Source organism: Lissotriton vulgaris, chromosome 1_1, assembly GCF_964263255.1.
Source record: "Lissotriton vulgaris chromosome 1_1, aLisVul1.2, whole genome shotgun sequence".
In the NCBI taxonomy this organism is placed as follows: domain Eukaryota; kingdom Metazoa; phylum Chordata; class Amphibia; order Caudata; family Salamandridae; genus Lissotriton; species Lissotriton vulgaris.
Window position 1 is genome coordinate 243,582,573 of NC_141685.1, and position 19,014 is coordinate 243,601,586.

At 43.7% G+C, this 19,014-nt stretch overlaps 11 non-coding genes across 11 annotated transcripts; all 11 read right to left on the reverse strand.

The window, feature by feature from the left end:
- Positions 1–4,270: 4,270 nt before the first annotated feature.
- TRNAC-GCA (transfer RNA cysteine (anticodon GCA)) lies at positions 4,271–4,342 on the reverse strand. Its single transcript has one exon. It is a non-coding gene; the product is annotated as a tRNA-Cys (tRNA).
- A 1,011-nt stretch (positions 4,343–5,353) lies between these two features.
- Positions 5,354–5,424, reverse strand: TRNAC-GCA (transfer RNA cysteine (anticodon GCA)). The gene has a single exon. It is a non-coding gene; the product is annotated as a tRNA-Cys (tRNA).
- A 1,012-nt stretch (positions 5,425–6,436) lies between these two features.
- TRNAC-GCA (transfer RNA cysteine (anticodon GCA)) lies at positions 6,437–6,508 on the reverse strand. Its single transcript has one exon. It is a non-coding gene; the product is annotated as a tRNA-Cys (tRNA).
- Positions 6,509–7,519: 1,011 nt separating this feature from the next.
- Positions 7,520–7,591, reverse strand: TRNAC-GCA (transfer RNA cysteine (anticodon GCA)). The gene has a single exon. It is a non-coding gene; the product is annotated as a tRNA-Cys (tRNA).
- Positions 7,592–8,603: 1,012 nt separating this feature from the next.
- On the reverse strand, positions 8,604–8,675 carry TRNAC-GCA (transfer RNA cysteine (anticodon GCA)). Its single transcript has one exon. It is a non-coding gene; the product is annotated as a tRNA-Cys (tRNA).
- A 1,011-nt stretch (positions 8,676–9,686) lies between these two features.
- TRNAC-GCA (transfer RNA cysteine (anticodon GCA)) lies at positions 9,687–9,757 on the reverse strand. The gene has a single exon. It is a non-coding gene; the product is annotated as a tRNA-Cys (tRNA).
- Positions 9,758–10,769: 1,012 nt separating this feature from the next.
- On the reverse strand, positions 10,770–10,841 carry TRNAC-GCA (transfer RNA cysteine (anticodon GCA)). The gene has a single exon. It is a non-coding gene; the product is annotated as a tRNA-Cys (tRNA).
- A 1,012-nt stretch (positions 10,842–11,853) lies between these two features.
- TRNAC-GCA (transfer RNA cysteine (anticodon GCA)) lies at positions 11,854–11,925 on the reverse strand. The gene has a single exon. It is a non-coding gene; the product is annotated as a tRNA-Cys (tRNA).
- A 1,010-nt stretch (positions 11,926–12,935) lies between these two features.
- Positions 12,936–13,007, reverse strand: TRNAC-GCA (transfer RNA cysteine (anticodon GCA)). Its single transcript has one exon. It is a non-coding gene; the product is annotated as a tRNA-Cys (tRNA).
- A 1,010-nt stretch (positions 13,008–14,017) lies between these two features.
- On the reverse strand, positions 14,018–14,089 carry TRNAC-GCA (transfer RNA cysteine (anticodon GCA)). The gene has a single exon. It is a non-coding gene; the product is annotated as a tRNA-Cys (tRNA).
- Positions 14,090–15,100: 1,011 nt separating this feature from the next.
- TRNAC-GCA (transfer RNA cysteine (anticodon GCA)) lies at positions 15,101–15,172 on the reverse strand. The gene has a single exon. It is a non-coding gene; the product is annotated as a tRNA-Cys (tRNA).
- Between the last annotated feature and the right edge of the window lie 3,842 nt (positions 15,173–19,014).

Sequence of the window (19,014 nt, forward strand, 5' to 3'; positions counted from 1 at the left end):
AAGGGCAGTTGTTCCTCATGGGGGACTGTAATTTGGTGTGGGACGGGGCGCTGGACTGTTCTGGCGCTCGCAGGGCAGATACTGGTGTGTTCTCAGAGATGTCACGGCAGAAAGTTACGGAAATGGGGTTGGTTGACGGGTGGCGGTTTCTACATCCAACGTCCAGGGATTACACGTTTTTTTCTCATGTACACCACTCATATTCACGACTGGACCACATATTCCTTAGCCAGGCTCTTAGAGGAGATGTCCTTGACTCCACCATACTGCCCCTCTCGGACCACAGCATGCTGGTACTTACTTTGCGCTGGTCGTCGGCGGGCACCGGGCAACGGAAATGGTATTTCCCGGCTTCGGTGCTTCGGGACGAAACCTCTAACAAGGCGCTGCGAGTGGCCATCAGGGAGTTCTTTGCCCTCAATCCACCGTCTGATACCTCGGTACCCAACACGTGGGATGCCTTTAAGGCGTCCATCAGGGGCACTTGCTTGGGCCTTAACGCACAACTCAATAGGATGCGACGCAAGGAGAGGGAGGCCCTGGAGGCTGAATTGGCTTCTCTCGAGCAGGCGCATAAACTCAACCCCTCGAGGGTGACCCTCCGGCCTCTCACGGCGGTACGGGGGAAGTTGAGGGCCCATTACAGTAACAGGGCGGAGTTCACCCTTCTGAGGTTGGGCCGACAGTCCTACTCTTGTGGCAACAAGGTGGGGAGGCACTTGGCCCGACAGCTTCGTGACAGGCGGGAACGTGAGTACATTGGAGGGATCCGCGACTCTGCTGGACAACTTCAACATCGGGACGAGACAAAGGCGGCCATCTTCGGTCACTTTTACTCGGACCTCTACAAGGGGGAACACCTGGACGCGACTGCCCAGAAAGAATACCTGAGACGTCTGCCCCTTCCGCAGGTGTCTAGAGAATGGAATGAGCTCTTAGGGGCACCGATTACCAGGGAGGAAGTGCTAGCTGCAATTAAGAACTTGAAGCTTCACAAGGCGCCCGGCCCGGACGGTTACACTGCGGTGTTCTATAAATCTTACGCTTCCGAGCTCTGCGAATTCTTGGTCACCCTGTTCAATGACGTGGCCGCCTCTGGTTCTTCCACTGGCTCCCTGGCAGAGGCGATGATTACGGTCTTGCCAAAACCGGGGAAGGATCCGGCACATTGCGCCTCCTTTCGCCCGATAGCGCTTCTTAACTTAGACGCCAAACTGTATTCGGCGATCCTGGCACGTAGGCTACAAGACCTTATGCCGGCGCTAATCCATCCGGACCAGTCTGGCTTTATCAAGGGGCGCCAGACGCATGACAACACTCGTCGGGTGGTGCATCTCATAGAAAAAGCGGAACGATTTCGTATACCGGCAGTCCTAGTGGGCCTGGACGCCGAGAAGGCCTTCGACAGGGTGGACTGGGGGTTCCTATTCAATACCATGACTGCCTTTGGTTTTTCGGAGACCTTCATCACTATGGTGAGGGCTAATTACTGCTGCCCCCGGTCCCGGGTTGCGGTGAATGGTCATGTGTCAGCGTTCGTTACTCACACTCGAGGCACTAGGCAGGGCTGCCCTCTGTCCCCCCTGCTATTCGCGCTGAGCATCGAGCCGCTGGCGGTAGCGGTGCGGGAGCATGGCGGGATCCGGGGTCTGCCATTCGCGGGGGAACAGCATAAGATTTCGCTCTTCGCGGACGATGTCTTGTTCTCTATTACTGATCCGGAGAGCTCGCTCCCTTGCATCAGGGAGGTCTTGTTGGAATTTGAGGGGGTGGCAGGCTTTAAGGTCAACTACAGCAAGTCGCACATCCTGAATCTTACCCTGTCGCAGGTCGAGAGGGACCGGGTGCGCCCGCTGACTCCGTTGGCCTGGGCCACAGGTTCGATTGTCTACCTGGGGGTCCATCTGACTCCGACGGTGAGCGGGCTGTTCCAGGCCAACTTCCCGTCTTTGCTGGCGAAGTCCCGGGCGGAATTGGATAGGTGGAAGCCAAAAATGTTGTCATGGCTGGGCAGAATCCACGCTGTGAAGATGGTCCTCCTCCCTAAATTCTTATATTTGTTCCAAGCCTTGCCTATCCCCATGGGCAGCGATTTCTTTCGACGGCTCAAGACTTCTATATTGCGCTTCGTGTGGCAGGGGGGTCAGGCGCGGGTCTCCTATGCAGTTCTTCGTCGGCCGAGATCGGAGGGTGGGGTTGGGCTCCCGGATCTGCAGTTATATTACAAAGCGGCGCAACTGAGAGTTTTGGTGGAGTGGTCGCAACAGACCTCCGAGAAACACTGGCTCCATATGGATCGATGCGTTGCTGGTAGGTCAATCTGGGACCTAGCCTGGAAACCGAAGAGGGACCGCCCTCTCAATGCATATATCAGTACGCCCACTAGCACGGTGTTGAAGGTGTGGGACTCACTAGCGGGAGATGACCGTTGGACCACGTTCCCTTCCCCTTTTACGCCCTTGCATTACAACCCAGCTTTCCCACCGGCACTACATGAGGGGCCGTTTACGGTGTGGAGGGAGGGGGGCTGTCGGGCGTTGACCCATTTGTTCCACGGCCAGGACACCCTCACTTTCGCTAACTGTATGAGAGATTATGGGGTCCCCCAGACTGAACGTTTCCGGCATGTTCAGCTGCTTCACTGGGCTACGTCACCTGGAGTAGTGGAGGCGGCTACGAGGCCACCGACGCCGTTTGAAGCCTTTATATTGCGGACGTCTGCCATGAAGGGGGCCATTTCCTTCATTTACCAGCTGTTGCTTCAATCGACAGTAGCTCCTCGACCTCGTTATATGGGGCAATGGGAGGAACTGCTGGGACGAGATGTCTCGGACGCGGAATGGTCGGCGCTGTGGCGCGATTTGACGACCTTTAACCATTCCTTGCACTTGAGGGAGGCCCACCTCAAAACGATCATGCAATGGTATATGTGCCCGACTAGGCTTCACCGCATTTTTCCGGGGACCTCAGATAGGTGCTGGAGGGGTTGCGGTCTTCTGGGGGACTTCCGCCATATCTGGTGGGACTGCCCGGTGATCCGTCCGTACTGGGAGGAAATCCTCTCCCACGTGAAGGACATATTGACTTATCCCATTGATGAATCTATGGCTTGTGTCCTGCTAGGGCTGCGAGACCCTGGCCTCGTTTATCAGACCAGGGCAGATAAAAAGATTTTGTGGCTGTGCCTCGGCGCAGCGAAGCTCACACTGGCTGCGGCCTGGAAGAAGAAGGAGGCCCCGGCGGTTTCATTGTGGCATGCGCGGCTGTGGAGGTTGCTCAGTCTGGAGAGAGTGGCGGACATCTTCCTGGGCCAGTATAAGAATTTCCGATATCAGTGGGGTCCTCTGGTTTCGTTTCTTTCTAAGGGGTTACCCTCGGCCGTATGTCCGGCTTCTTTGAGATCGATGCACCTCTTTCAAGTGTAATGTGGATATGTTTGAGTGTTGAGTGAATGGCGTCACCACCGGGGGGGAGGGAAGGGGTGGGATAGGGTTGTTGGTTGTTTTGGGTTTTTTGGGCTGTGGAGGACCCGCGAATTGATTATTTGCACCGCCTGTATGGGACTTGGAGGTCTGGGGTCCGGCACATTGCGGCACTGGTCATCTTAGCCGGACTGACCTAATGATAAGCCGGTAGAACACTGTGTACAGTGGCCCTAATTGATATGTTGTCTCGAGCCTGGACTGGATATGCGTATAATATGATATGGTTTGGGTCATTGCTGATGTGCGTACAAGGGGTTTACCTTGACTTTGTGCACTGTGCGGTTTCCCCCGCAGCCCTATGTTTATTTTTCTATGCAACTCAAAAATAAAAATTTTACAAAAAAAAAAAAATGAAGTGCTTCAAACAAGCACATACTTTGGATGCACAGGGAAAAGGTGGAATATATGTAAGACTGAGGACACAGGTGAAATGAGAAATAGACTGACTGCATCGCTGCACAGTATTCTAAGCCATTTCTTTAGTGCGATTCAAGAGAGCACCAAACAGTATAACACATTTGTCAATTTGTTTCATAGTCCATTCCCTTTCTTTAGTGCTGTAAAAGGAAGAGCCAAATTCCAAAATAGATCAATGATCTTTCAGAAATTTCCCAAAGGGAATACCAAGCCGAGTGTTAAAACTCCATTTACTCACAGGTTTTGAGCATCAAACTAAGTAATGCTATTAAAGTGCAATATCCAAGGGAACACTGACTCTGTCAAAGATGATCCAAAAGGAATTGATGAAAAGTCCCAACTACAAACAACAGAATCAAAATAGTCTGAGGGGACACCCGGATTTGAACCAGGGACCTCTTGATCTGCAGTCAAATGCTCTACCACTGAGCTATATCCCCAACTTTTCAGTAAAATCAGAATGACATAATATCAGTACATCATGAAAGAGTGAGAGGATCATGCTAAGTTGTGCCGGAAAGTACAGGCTTGAAACTGTGGAACAGGAGAAGTAGTAGTTAATATTATTTATTAAAGGAAAGCTGTATCATTTAAAAAACGGATTACTTTGTTTCATTGCTATTTTATTTGAATAGGCAGTGGTACATAAGACCAATGCCTCTACATACAATGATTGTTTTGAAACATTCTTAAAGGGGAAGAGGTTTTTACGTGACACATTATCATTTGATGATTGGTTACCACAATCACCGAGATGGTGGTGAAGTATGATTGTTTTTTGGCCAAATTACGATGGAAAAACATTTCTACATACCACTACAATTCGGTATTTGGAAGGAACACCCAAACACCCCTTTCAAGTACCTTTGATTTAATACATCAAAAAAAGCCACTTTGTGCTTGCAACTGGCCTGATTCTTCAGACCAGCCTTCTTGCAACTGCAACGAGGGTTTGTACATCTTGCACGTAGGCAGAGCTTTCAAGGAGAAATTAAATAGTTCCTAAGTTGCACAAAAATGAAGTGCTTCAAACAAACACATACTTTGTATGGACAGAGAAGAGATGGAATATATGTAAGACTGAGGACACAGGTGTAATGAGAAATAGATTGATTGCATAGCTGCCCAGTATTCTAAGCCATTTCTTTAGTGCGATTCAAGAGAGCACCAAACAGTATAACAAATTTGTCAATTGGTTTCATAGTCCATTCCCTTTGTTTAGAGCTGTGAAAGGTAGAGCCGAATTCCAAAATAGATCAATGATGTTTCAGAAATTTCCCATAGGGAATACCAAGCCCAGTGTAAAAAATGCAGTTACTCACAAGTTTTAATCAGCAACACTGTAATGGTATTAAAGTGTAACATCCAAGGGAACACTGACTCTGTCAAAGATGATCCAAATGGGATTCATGAAAATTCCCAACTACAAACAGCAGATTCAAAATAGTATGAGGGGACACCCGGATTTGAACCAGGACCTCTTGATCTGCAGTCAAATGCTCTACCACTGAGTTATATCCCCAGCTGTCAGCCAAGATCAGAATGACAATATATCAGTACATCATGAAAGAGTGAGAGGATCATGCTAAGTTGTGCCGGAAAGTACAACCTTGAAACTGTGGAACTGTAGAAGTAGTTCTTAATATTATGTATTAAAGGAAAAATGGATCATTAAAAAAAATATATGTATTTGTTTGATTGGTATTTTATTTGAATAGGCAGTGGTACATAGGACCAATGCCTGCACTTAAAATGTTTGTTTTGAAACATTCTCAAAGGGGAAGAGGTTTTTACAGGATACCTTATTGTTTCATGTTTGGTTACCACAATCACTCAGATGGTGATGAAGTATGATTGTTTTGGGCCACATTACGGTGGAAAAACATTTCTACATACCACTACAATTCGGTATTTGGAAGGTACACCCAAACACCCCTTTCATGGACCTTCGATTTAAAACGTCAGAAAAAGCCACTTTGTGCTTGCAAATGGCCTGATTCTTCAGGCCAGCCTTCTTGCAACTGCAACAATGGTTCGTACATCTTGCACGTAGGCAGAGCATTTAAGGAGAAATTAAATAGTTCCTACGTTGCACAAAAATGAAGTGCTTCAAACAAGCACATACTTTGGATGCACAGGGAAAAGGTGGAATATATGTAAGACTGAGGACACAGGTGAAATGAGAAATAGACTGACTGCATCGCTGCACAGTATTCTAAGCCATTTCTTTAGTGCGATTCAAGAGAGCACCAAACAGTATAACACATTTGTCAATTTGTTTCATAGTCCATTCCCTTTCTTTAGTGCTGTAAAAGGAAGAGCCAAATTCCAAAATAGATCAATGATCTTTCAGAAATTTCCCAAAGGGAATACCAAGCCGAGTGTTAAAACTCCATTTACTCACAGGTTTTGAGCATCAAACTAAGTAATGCTATTAAAGTGCAATATCCAAGGGAACACTGACTTTGTCAAAGATGATCCAAAAGGAATTGATGAAAAGTCCCAACTACAAACAACAGAATCAAAATAGTCTGAGGGGACACCCGGATTTGAACCAGGGACCTCTTGATCTGCAGTCAAATGCTCTACCACTGAGCTATATCCCCAACTTTTCAGTAAAATCAGAATGACATAATATCAGTACATCATGAAAGAGTGAGAGGATCATGCTAAGTTGTGCCGGAAAGTACAGGCTTGAAACTGTGGAACAGGAGAAGTAGTAGTTAATATTATTTATTAAAGGAAAGCTGTATCATTTAAAAAACGGATTACTTTGTTTCATTGCTATTTTATTTGAATAGGCAGTGGTACATAAGACCAATGCCTCTACATACAATGATTGTTTTGAAACATTCTTAAAGGGGAAGAGGTTTTTACGTGACACATTATCATTTGATGATTGGTTACCACAATCACCGAGATGGTGGTGAAGTATGATTGTTTTTTGGCCAAATTACGATGGAAAAACATTTCTACATACCACTACAATTCGGTATTTGGAAGGAACACCCAAACACCCCTTTCAAGTACCTTTGATTTAATACATCAAAAAAAGCCACTTTGTGCTTGCAACTGGCCTGATTCTTCAGACCAGCCTTCTTGCAACTGCAACGAGGGTTTGTACATCTTGCACGTAGGCAGAGCTTTCAAGGAGAAATTAAATAGTTCCTAAGTTGCACAAAAATGAAGTGCTTCAAACAAACACATACTTTGTATGGACAGAGAAGAGATGGAATATATGTAAGACTGAGGACACAGGTGTAATGAGAAATAGATTGATTGCATAGCTGCCCAGTATTCTAAGCCATTTCTTTAGTGCGATTCAAGAGAGCACCAAACAGTATAACAAATTTGTCAATTGGTTTCATAGTCCATTCCCTTTGTTTAGAGCTGTGAAAGGTAGAGCCGAATTCCAAAATAGATCAATGATGTTTCAGAAATTTCCCATAGGGAATACCAAGCCCAGTGTAAAAAATGCAGTTACTCACAAGTTTTAATCAGCAACACTGTAATGGTATTAAAGTGTAACATCCAAGGGAACACTGACTCTGTCAAAGATGATCCAAATGGGATTCATGAAAATTCCCAACTACAAACAGCAGATTCAAAATAGTATGAGGGGACACCCGGATTTGAACCAGGGACCTCTTGATCTGCAGTCAAATGCTCTACCACTGAGTTATATCCCCAGCTGTCAGCCAAGATCAGAATGACAATATATCAGTACATCATGAAAGAGTGAGAGGATCATGCTAAGTTGTGCCGGAAAGTACAACCTTGAAACTGTGGAACTGTAGAAGTAGTTCTTAATATTATGTATTAAAGGAAAAATGGATCATTAAAAAAAATATATGTATTTGTTTGATTGGTATTTTATTTGAATAGGCAGTGGTACATAGGACCAATGCCTGCACTTAAAATGTTTGTTTTGAAACATTCTCAAAGGGGAAGAGGTTTTTATGGGATACCTTATTGTTTCATGTTTGGTTACCACAATCACTCAGATGGTGATAAAGTATGATTGTTTTGGGCCACATTACGGTGGAAAAACATTTCTACATACCACTACAATTCGGTATTTGGAAGGTACACCCAAACACCCCTTTCACGGACCTTCGATTTAAAACATCAGAAAAAGCCACTTTGTGCTTGCAAATGGCCTGATTCTTCAGGCCAGCCTTCTTGCAACTGCAACAATGGTTCGTACATCTTGCACGTAGGCAGAGCATTTAAGGAGAAATTAAATAGTTCCTACGTTGCAAAAAAATGAAGTGCTTCAAACAAGCACATACTTTGGATGCACAGGGAAAAGGTGGAATATATGTAAGACTGAGGACACAGGTGAAATGAGAAATAGACTGACTGCATCGCTGCACAGTATTCTAAGCCATTTCTTTAGTGCGATTCAAGAGAGCACCAAACAGTATAACACATTTGTCAATTTGTTTCATAGTCCATTCCCTTTCTTTAGTGCTGTAAAAGGAAGAGCCAAATTCCAAAATAGATCAATGATCTTTCAGAAATTTCCCAAAGGGAATACCAAGCCGAGTGTTAAAACTCCATTTACTCACAGGTTTTGAGCATCAAACTAAGTAATGCTATTAAAGTGCAATATCCAAGGGAACACTGACTCTGTCAAAGATGATCCAAAAGGATTTGATGAAAAGTCCCAACTACAAACAACAGAATCAAAATAGTCTGAGGGGACACCCGGATTTGAACCAGGGACCTCTTGATCTGCAGTCAAATGCTCTACCACTGAGCTATATCCCCAACTTTTCAGTAAAATCAGAATGACATAATATCAGTACATCATGAAAGAGTGAGAGGATCATGCTAAGTTGTGCCGGAAAGTACAGGCTTGAAACTGTGGAACAGGAGAAGTAGTAGTTAATATTATTTATTAAAGGAAAGCTGTATCATTTAAAAAACGGATTACTTTGTTTCATTGCTATTTTATTTGAATAGGCAGTGGTACATAAGACCAATGCCTCTACATACAATGATTGTTTTGAAACATTCTTAAAGGGGAAGAGGTTTTTACGTGACACATTATCATTTGATGATTGGTTACCACAATCACCGAGATGGTGGTGAAGTATGATTGTTTTTTGGCCAAATTACGATGGAAAAACATTTCTACATACCACTACAATTCGGTATTTGGAAGGATCACCCAAACACCCCTTTCAAGTACCTTTGATTTAATACATCAAAAAAAGCCACTTTGTGCTTGCAACTGGCCTGATTCTTCAGACCAGCCTTCTTGCAACTGCAACGAGGGTTTGTACATCTTGCACGTAGGCAGAGCTTTCAAGGAGAAATTAAATAGTTCCTAAGTTGCACAAAAATGAAGTGCTTCAAACAAACACATACTTTGTATGGACAGAGAAGAGATGGAATATATGTAAGACTGAGGACACAGGTGTAATGAGAAATAGATTGATTGCATAGCTGCCCAGTATTCTAAGCCATTTCTTTAGTGCGATTCAAGAGAGCACCAAACAGTATAACAAATTTGTCAATTGGTTTCATAGTCCATTCCCTTTGTTTAGAGCTGTGAAAGGTAGAGCCGAATTCCAAAATAGATCAATGATGTTTCAGAAATTTCCCATAGGGAATACCAAGCCAAGTGTAAAAAATGCAGTTACTCACAAGTTTTAATCAGCAACACTGTAATGGTATTAAAGTGTAACATCCAAGGGAACACTGACTCTGTCAAAGATGATCCAAATGGGATTCATGAAAATTCCCAACTACAAACAGCAGATTCAAAATAGTATGAGGGGACACCCGGATTTGAACCAGGACCTCTTGATCTGCAGTCAAATGCTCTACCACTGAGTTATATCCCCAGCTGTCAGCCAAGATCAGAATGACAATATATCAGTACATCATGAAAGAGTGAGAGGATCATGCTAAGTTGTGCCGGAAAGTACAACCTTGAAACTGTGGAACTGTAGAAGTAGTTCTTAATATTATGTATTAAAGGAAAAATGGATCATTAAAAAAAATATATGTATTTGTTTGATTGGTATTTTATTTGAATAGGCAGTGGTACATAGGACCAATGCCTGCACTTAAAATGTTTGTTTTGAAACATTCTCAAAGGGGAAGAGGTTTTTACGGGATACCTTATTGTTTCATGTTTGGTTACCACAATCACTCAGATGGTGATGAAGTATGATTGTTTTGGGCCACATTACGGTGGAAAAACATTTCTACATACCACTACAATTCGGTATTTGGAAGGTACACCCAAACACCCCTTTCATGGACCTTCAATTTAAAACGTCAGAAAAAGCCACTTTGTGCTTGCAAATGGCCTGATTCTTCAGGCCAGCCTTCTTGCAACTGCAACAATGGTTCGTACATCTTGCACGTAGGCAGAGCATTTAAGGAGAAATTAAATAGTTCCTACGTTGCACAAAAATGAAGTGCTTCAAACAAGCACATACTTTGGATGCACAGGGAAAAGGTGGAATATATGTAAGACTGAGGACACAGGTGAAATGAGAAATAGACTGACTGCATCGCTGCACAGTATTCAAAGCCATTTCTTTAGTGCGATTCAAGAAAGCACCAAACAGTATAACAAATTTGTCAGTTTATTTCATAGTCCATTCCCTTTCTCTTGTGCTGTAAAAGGAAGAGCCAAATTCCAAAATTGATCAATGATCTTTCAGAAAGTTCCCAAAGGGAACACCAAGCGGAGTGTTAAAACTGCATTTACTCACAGGTTTTGAGCAGCAAACTCTGTAATGATATTAAAGTGCAATATCCAAGGGAACACTGACTCTGTCAAAGATGATCCAAAAGGAATTGATGAAAAGTCCCAACTACAAACAACAGAATCAAAATAGTCTGAGGGGACACCCGGATTTGAACCAGGGACCTCTTGATCTGCAGTCAAATGCTCTACCACTGTGCTATATCCCCATCTTGTCATTAAAATCAGAATGACATAATATCAGTACATCATGAAAGAGTGAGAGGATCATGCTAAGTTGTGCCGGAAAGTACAGGCTTGAAACTGTGGAACAGGAGAAGTAGTCCTTAATATTATTTATTAAAGTAAAACTGGCTCATTTAAAAAACAGATTAATTTGTTTCATTGCTATTTTATTTGAATATGCAGTGGTACATAAGACCAATTCCTCTACATACAATGATTGTTTTGAAACATTCTTAAAGCGGAAGAGGTTTTTACATGACACATTATCATTTGATGATTGGTTACCACAATCACCGAGATGGTGGTGAAGTATGAATGTTTTTTGGCCAAATTACGGAGGAAAAACATTTCTACATACCACTACAATTCGGTATTTGGAAGGAACACCCAAACACCCCTTTCAAGTACCTTCGATTTAATACATCAAAAAAAGCCACTTTGTGCTTGCAACTGGCCTGATTCTTCAGACCAGCCTTCTTGCAACTGCAACAAGGGTTTGTACATCTTGCACGTAGGCAGAGCTTTCAAGGAGAAATTAAATAGTTCCTACGTTGCACAAAAATGAAGTACTTCAAACAAGCACATACTTTTAATGCACAGGGAAAAGGTGGAATATATGTAAGACTGAGGACACAGGTGAAATGAGAAATAGACTGACTGCATCGCTGCACAGTATTCTAAGCCATTTCTTTAGTGCGATTCAAGAAAGCATCAAACAGTATAACAAATTTGTCAATTTGTTTCATAGTCCATTCCCTTTCTTTAGTGCTGTAAAAGGAAGAGCCAAATTCCAAAATAGATCAATGATCTTTCAGAAATTTCCCAAAGGGAATACCAAGCCGAGTGTTAAAACTCCATTTACTCACAGGTTTTGAGCAGCAAACTCTGTAATGCTATTAAAGTGCAATATCCAAGGGAACACTGACTCTGTCAAAGATGATCCAAAAGGAATTGATGAAAAGTCCCAACTACAAACAACAGAATCAAAATAGTCTGAGGGGACACCCGGATTTGAACCAGGGACCTCTTGATCTGCAGTCAAATGCTCTACCACTGAGCTATATCCCCAGCTTTTCAGTAAAATCAGAATGACATAATATCAGTACATCATGAAAGAGTGAGAGGATCATGCTAAGTTGTGCCGGAAAGTACAGGCTTCAAACTGTGGAACAGGAGAAGTAGTCCTTAATATTATTTATTAAAGTAAAACTGGATCATTTAAAAAACAGATTAATTTTTTCATTGCTATTTTATTCAAATAGGCCGTGGTACATAAGACAAATGCCTCTACATACAATGATTGTTTTGAAACATTCTTAAAGGGGAAGAGGTTTTTACGTGACACATTATCATTTGATGATTGGTTACCACAATCACCGAGATGGTGGTGAAGTATGATTGTTTTTTGGCCAAATTACGATGGAAAAACATTTCTACATACCACTACAATTCGGTATTTGGAAGGAACACCCAAACACCCCTTTCAAGTACCTTCAATTTAATACATCAAAAAAAGCCACTTTGTGCTTGCAACTGGCCTGATTCTTCAGACCAGCCTTCTTGCAACTGCAACGAGGGTTTGTACATCTTGCACGTAGGCAGAGCTTTCAAGGAGAAATTAAATAGTTCCTAATTTGCACAAAAATGAAGTGCTTCAAACAAACACATACTTTGTATGGACAGAGAAGAGATGGAATATATGTAAGACTGAGGACACAGGTGTAATGAGAAATAGATTGATTGCATAGCTGCCCAGTATTCTAAGCCATTTCTTTAGTGCGATTCAAGAGAGCACCAAACAGTATAACAAATTTGTCAATTGGTTTCATAGTCCATTCCCTTTGTTTAGAGCTGTGAAAGGTAGAGCCGAATTCCAAAATAGATCAATGATGTTTCAGAAATTTCCCATAGGGAATACCAAGCCCAGTGTAAAAAATGCAGTTACTCACAAGTTTTAATCAGCAAAACTGTAATGTTATTAAAGTCTAACATCCAAGGGAACACTGACTCTGTCAAAGATGATCCAAATGGGATTCATGAAAATTCCCAACTACAAACAGCAGATTCAAAATAGTATGAGGGGACACCCGGATTTGAACCAGGGACCTCTTGATCTGCAGTCAAATGCTCTACCACTGAGCTATATCCCCAGCTGTCAGCCAAGATCAGAATGACAATATATCAGTACATCATGAAAGAGTGAGAGGATCATGCTAAGTTGTGCCGGAAAGTACAACCTTGAAACTGTGGAACTGTAGAAGTAGTTCTTAATATTATTTAATAAAGGAAAAATGGATCATTAAAAAAAATATGTATTTGTTTGATTGGTATTTTATTTGAATAGGCAGTGGTACATAGGACCAATGCCTGCACTTAAAATGTTTGTTTTGAAACATTCTCAAAGGGGAAGAGGTTTTTACGGGATACCTTATTGTTTCATGTTTGGTTACCACAATCACTCAGATGGTGATGAAGTATGATTGTTTTGGGCCACATTACGGTGGAAAAACATTTCTACATACCACTACAATTCGGTATTTGGAAGGTACACCCAAACACCCCTTTCACGGACCTTCGATTTAAAACATCAGAAAAAGCCACTTTGTGCTTGCAAATGGCCTGATTCTTCAGGCCAGCCTTCTTGCAACTGCAACAATGGTTCGTACATCTTGCACGTAGGCAGAGCATTTAAGGAGAAATTAAATAGTTCCTACGTTGCACAAAAATGAAGTGCTTCAAACAAGCACATACTTTTAATGCACAGGGAAAAGGTGGAATATATGTAAGACTGAGGACACAGGTGAAATGAGAAATAGACTGACTGCATCGCTGCACAGTATTCTAAGCCATTTCTTTAGTGCGATTCAAGAAAGCACCAAACAGTATAACAAATTTGTCAATTTGTTTCATAGTCCATTCCCTTTCTTTAGGTCTGTAAAAGGAAGAGCCAAATTCCCAAAAAGATCAATGATCTTTCAGAAAGTTCCCAAAGGGAACACCAAGCCGAGTGTTAAAACTGCATTTACTCACAGGTTTTGAGCAGCAAACTCTGTAATGCTATTAAAGTGCAATATCCAAGGGAACACTGGCTCTGTCAAAGATGATCCAAAAGGAATTGATGAAAAGTCCCAACTACAAACAACAGAATCAAAATAGTCTGAGGGGACACCTGGATTTGAACCAGGGACCTCTTGATCTGCAGTCAAATGCTCTACCACTGAGCTATATCCCCCGCTTTTCAGAAAAATTAGAATGACATAATATCAGTACATCATGAAAGAGTGAGAGGATCATGCTAAGTTGTGCCGGAAAGTACAGGCTTGAAACTGTGGAACAGGAGAAGTAGTCCTTAATATTATTTATTAAAGTAAAACTGGATCATTTAAAAAAACAGATTAATTTGTTTCATTGCTATTTTATTTGAATAGGCAGTGTACATAAGACCAATGCCTCTACATACAATGATTGCTTTGAAACATTCTTAAAGTGGAAGAGGTTTTTACGTGACACATTATCATTTGATGATTGGTTACCACAATCACCGAGATGGTGGTGAAGTATGATTGTTTTTTGGCCAAATTACGATGGAAAAACATTTCTACATACCACTACAATTCGGTATTTGGAAGGAACACCCAAACACCCCTTTCAAGTACCTTCAATTTAATACATCAAAAAAAGGCACTTTGTGCTTGCAACTGGCCTGATTCTTCAGACCAGCCTTCTTGCAACTGCAACGAGGGTTTGTACATCTTGCACGTAGGCAGAGCTTTCAAGGAGAAATTAAATAGTTCCTAAGTTGCACAAAAATGAAGTGCTTCAAACAAACACATACTTTGTATGGACAGAGAAGAGATGGAATATATGTATGACTGAGGACACAGGTGTAATGAGAAATAGATTGATTGCATAGCTGCCCAGTATTCTAAGCCATTTCTTTAGTGCGATTCAAGAGAGCACCAAACAGTATAACAAATTTGTCAATTGGTTTCATAGTCCATTCCCTTTGTTTAGAGCTGTGAAAGGTAGAGCCGAATTCCAAAATAGATCAATGATGTTTCAGAAATTTCCCATAGGGAATACCAAGCCCAGTGTAAAAAATGCAGTTACTCACAAGTTTTAATCAGCAACACTGTAATGTTATTAAAGTGTAACATCCAAGGAAACACTGACTATGTCAAAGATGATCCAAATGGGATTCATGAAAATTCCCAACTACAAACAGCAGATTCAAAATAGTATGAGGGGATACCCGGATTTGAACCAGGGTCCTCTTGATCTGCAGTCAAATGCTCTACCACTGAGCTATATCCCCAACTGTCACGCAAGATCAGAATGACAATATATCAGTACATCATGAAAGAGTGAGAGGATCATGCTAAGTTGTGCCGGAAAGTACAACCTTGAAACTGTGGAACTGTAGAAGTAGTTCTTAATATTATTTATTAAAGGAAAAATGGATCATTAAAAAAAATATATGTATTTGTTTGATTGGTATTTTATTTGAATAGGCAGTGGTACATAGGACCAATGCCTGCACTTAAAATGTTTGTTTTGAAACATTCTCGAAGGGGAAGAGGGTTTTACGGGATACCTTATTATTTCATGTTTGGTTACCACAATCACTCAGATGGTGATGAAGTATGATTGTTTTGGGCCACATTACGGTGGAAAAACATTTCTACATACCACTACAATTCGGTATTTGGAAGGAACACCCAAACACCCCTTGCAAGTACCTTCAATTTAATACATCAAAAAAAGCCTCTTTGTGCTTGCAACTGGCCTGATTCTTCAGACCAGCCTTCTTGCAACTGCAACAAGGGTTTGTACATCTTGTACGTAGGCAGAGCTTTCAAGGAGAAATTAAATAGTTCCTACGTTGCACAAAAATGAAGTGCTTCAAACAAGCACATACTTTGTATGGACAGAGAAGAGATGGAATATATGTAAGACTGAGGACACAGGTGTAATGAGAAATAGATTGATTGCATAGCTGCCCAGTATTCTAAGCCATTTCTTTAGTGCGATTCAAGAGAGCACCAAACAGTATAACAAATTTGTCAATTTGTTTCATAGTCCATTCCCTTATGGCCGAGATACCCGCCACCCCCTCTCAACACAATCCCCAAGAATTGGGAAACCGGAAACAGTTCTTGAACTTTTGGAAGGCGGGAAGGGAGTCACCCTTCCCGGCCGTATTTATTAAAATATGAAACAAAAGAAAACATTAAAATAACAGTTTCATATAATGTACAATTTCATTTCCACATTACGATGTTGGCTAACCTTAACAGATCTCTAATACAAAGGTTCTCCTAGCCGAACTAACATCCTACAAAACATTTGACTTGAAATTGTACATCCTAACGTTAAGGGCCAACGGCAAGGTCGTAACCGGTGTCAGATCCCTAAACCAGAAATACCCCCCTCACTTGTGAGAGGGGCGACCGCACAGAGGCGTACCTCAAGTGCATTTACCAATTTCCCTTTGTACTTGACGGGGGCCCAAATAAACTCGACTCCATTTAACGGTCGTTCGAGGACTCGTGTGAGGTGTCTAAAAGGTAGCGTAAACCCCCTCCCGCACCCCACACAACTTACCCATCTGCCGTCGCAGATGTCCTGGCCCCGGGAAATTCCCCAGGAGGGGCCGTAGCCCCTCCTATCCAGGAAGGGGCCTTGACCACCTTTCCTTTCCTTCCGGCGGCCTCTCCTTAGACAGGACCGCCTCCCCGTTGAGGGGCCAATTGGCCACCTCCCCCGCGCGCTCCCATCCGTAATGGGTGACGCCCCCTCATAGGGATCTTCCAATTACTGTTCACCGATCATGACCTTACCGCCACAGGCCGGATAGTTGACCGGCTATCCGGACCCCCCACAAAACACTCCTACCTAAAGGTCATGCTGTAAACTCCTTAACCATGCTATGAAGTCTCTTATGAGTAATTCGTTCCCCACCCGGGACAAATGAACACCGTCCCCCAAATACATACTGTCCCCTTTAATACAACCATGCGAAACAGAATGCAGTGTACTTGAACGAAACAATCTACTCATTTTATTATTAATTTTCCTTACTGAATGATTCAGCGCAGAAACAGAAATAGCCCCCCGCCACACTTTCCGTGGGATCATATGGGACCATGCAATTGTGCACCCTGGAACTCTTCTCGCCAACCAACTTACCGTGGAAAGCATCGCCTCAAGAAGAAGTCGTCTACCAGTGGTCACCAAATCATTGCCCCCAAGATGTACTATGACTACAGACGGCGGTGACCTTGTCCGCCCTAACAAACCCTCGAAATATGATTGAAACTGGTCAATACAGAGCCCGCCCTTTACGTAGAAGGACACACTGTACCCGTATTCCCCAGCCACGTGAATCATGTCACCTGCTTTGAATACGTCCGCGGCACGCCTCACGTATGAGTGGCCCACAACCCACACCTCCTTTTTCACAGCCGGTAATGTCTGACCGCTGGCCCCCCGGTGTCGGGTCGACTGGACAGTCCGCCCCGCCTCGTAGGCTTGCGCAACTGAAAACCAAACAAAAAAGAAGAAGCGTGAGTACATCGTTACAGCTTCACAACATGTGCAACCGTACATACCTCTTATAACAGTTCGAGGACCAACGCCCCACACGTTTTATTTGATCAACATTCAGACCCCTGGCTGTAGCTTCCGTAGCAGCCCCTATCCGAAAGGAATGGGTCCCAAAGTCGCCGGGGTTCAAGCCCGCGGCAGAAATCGACATCGCAAGCACCCGCTGAAACTGAAACCTCGTCAGTGGGGTGGCGTCAGCGTGTCTTAACAAGGTCCCCCCCCATGCTGCCGCCCTCTGCGCTAAATATGCTTCTACGCACCCAACAGGGCACATGGCAGACCCGGGGATCCTCTGGATGATTACACAGTCCCCGATTGCATCCTGATCGGATTTGGACTTTACAAACGAGACCGTCATCGTCTCCTCTCTGACCTGAATGTGTTCCCGGCACAGTCCCCCCATCGTATCCTGCTTGTTCTTTGCCACTAATTCGCTTACCCGCATAGCCCCATGGAATGCTAATGCAAATGCGGCTCGGAACAACACTGCTTCATACTGGGATGAACATGTTACCGGTAGCACGGATAATAACAGGGCCAACCTATCCAAACCTATCGGGTGCCTATCGTCTACTCTGCGACCCTCAAGGCGTTGCCACCCCCGTAGCGCTTTCTGCACAACGAAAGACGCTGTCGGGTCCTGGATCCCATGAGCCCTTGCCATGAAGGAAATGGCGGCCCGATGCCTCTGGGCCGTAGCTACTGACTTGCCTGCGTGACGTAAAGAGAGCAGGAATCTTACTACAGACTCTTCCAGACCCCAAAGCTCCCTCCCGGCGGTACCCAAAAAGGCCCAATAGGAACGGAACGCCCCTTCATATGCCTTCCTCGTCCTGGGTGCTAAACTCTCTCCCACGAGGTCTTGTAGTTCGGGGCACCGAGAGACCAGAGAGCTTCGGGAAAGGGTGCCGCCACCGGGTCCGCTGTGGGCAGAAAACCCCAGAAGGCCTGCATACGGAAACGAGAGAGCGCATCAGCCGCTTGGTTCATCACCCCCGGCACGTGCCGCGCCCTAAACAGTACATTTAGTTGCATGCACAACAACACAATTTCCTTGAGTAGTCTCAGAATCAATTTGCAACGTGATGCCTGACTATTGATACACTCAACCACGGTCATGTTATCAGACCAGAAAACCACAGAGTGACCCCTAAACCCTTCTGGCCACGTTTTCAAGGCCACCAGAATAGGGAACAGTTCGAGAAAAGCAATGTTACCCGTCAACCCGCACTCATGCCACCATGACGGCCATTTTTGAGCCGACCATTGTGTACCCAATATGGCGCCAAAACCCACACTCCCCGCCGAGTCTGTCCATAGTCCCAACTCCTCGGAAGACACTGCTGGTTTATTCCAGACAATTCGACCATTGAAATCCGCCAGGAATGCAATCCAAATGCGCATGTCCTGGCGAACCTCTGCCGAGAGTCTCGTACGATGATGTCCTTCCTTCAAGCCGACCATGGACTGTGCAATCGAGCGGGAAAAGGGGCGTGCCATCGGCATTACTCTTAGGGCAAAATTCAACTGACCTACCACCTGTTGCAATTG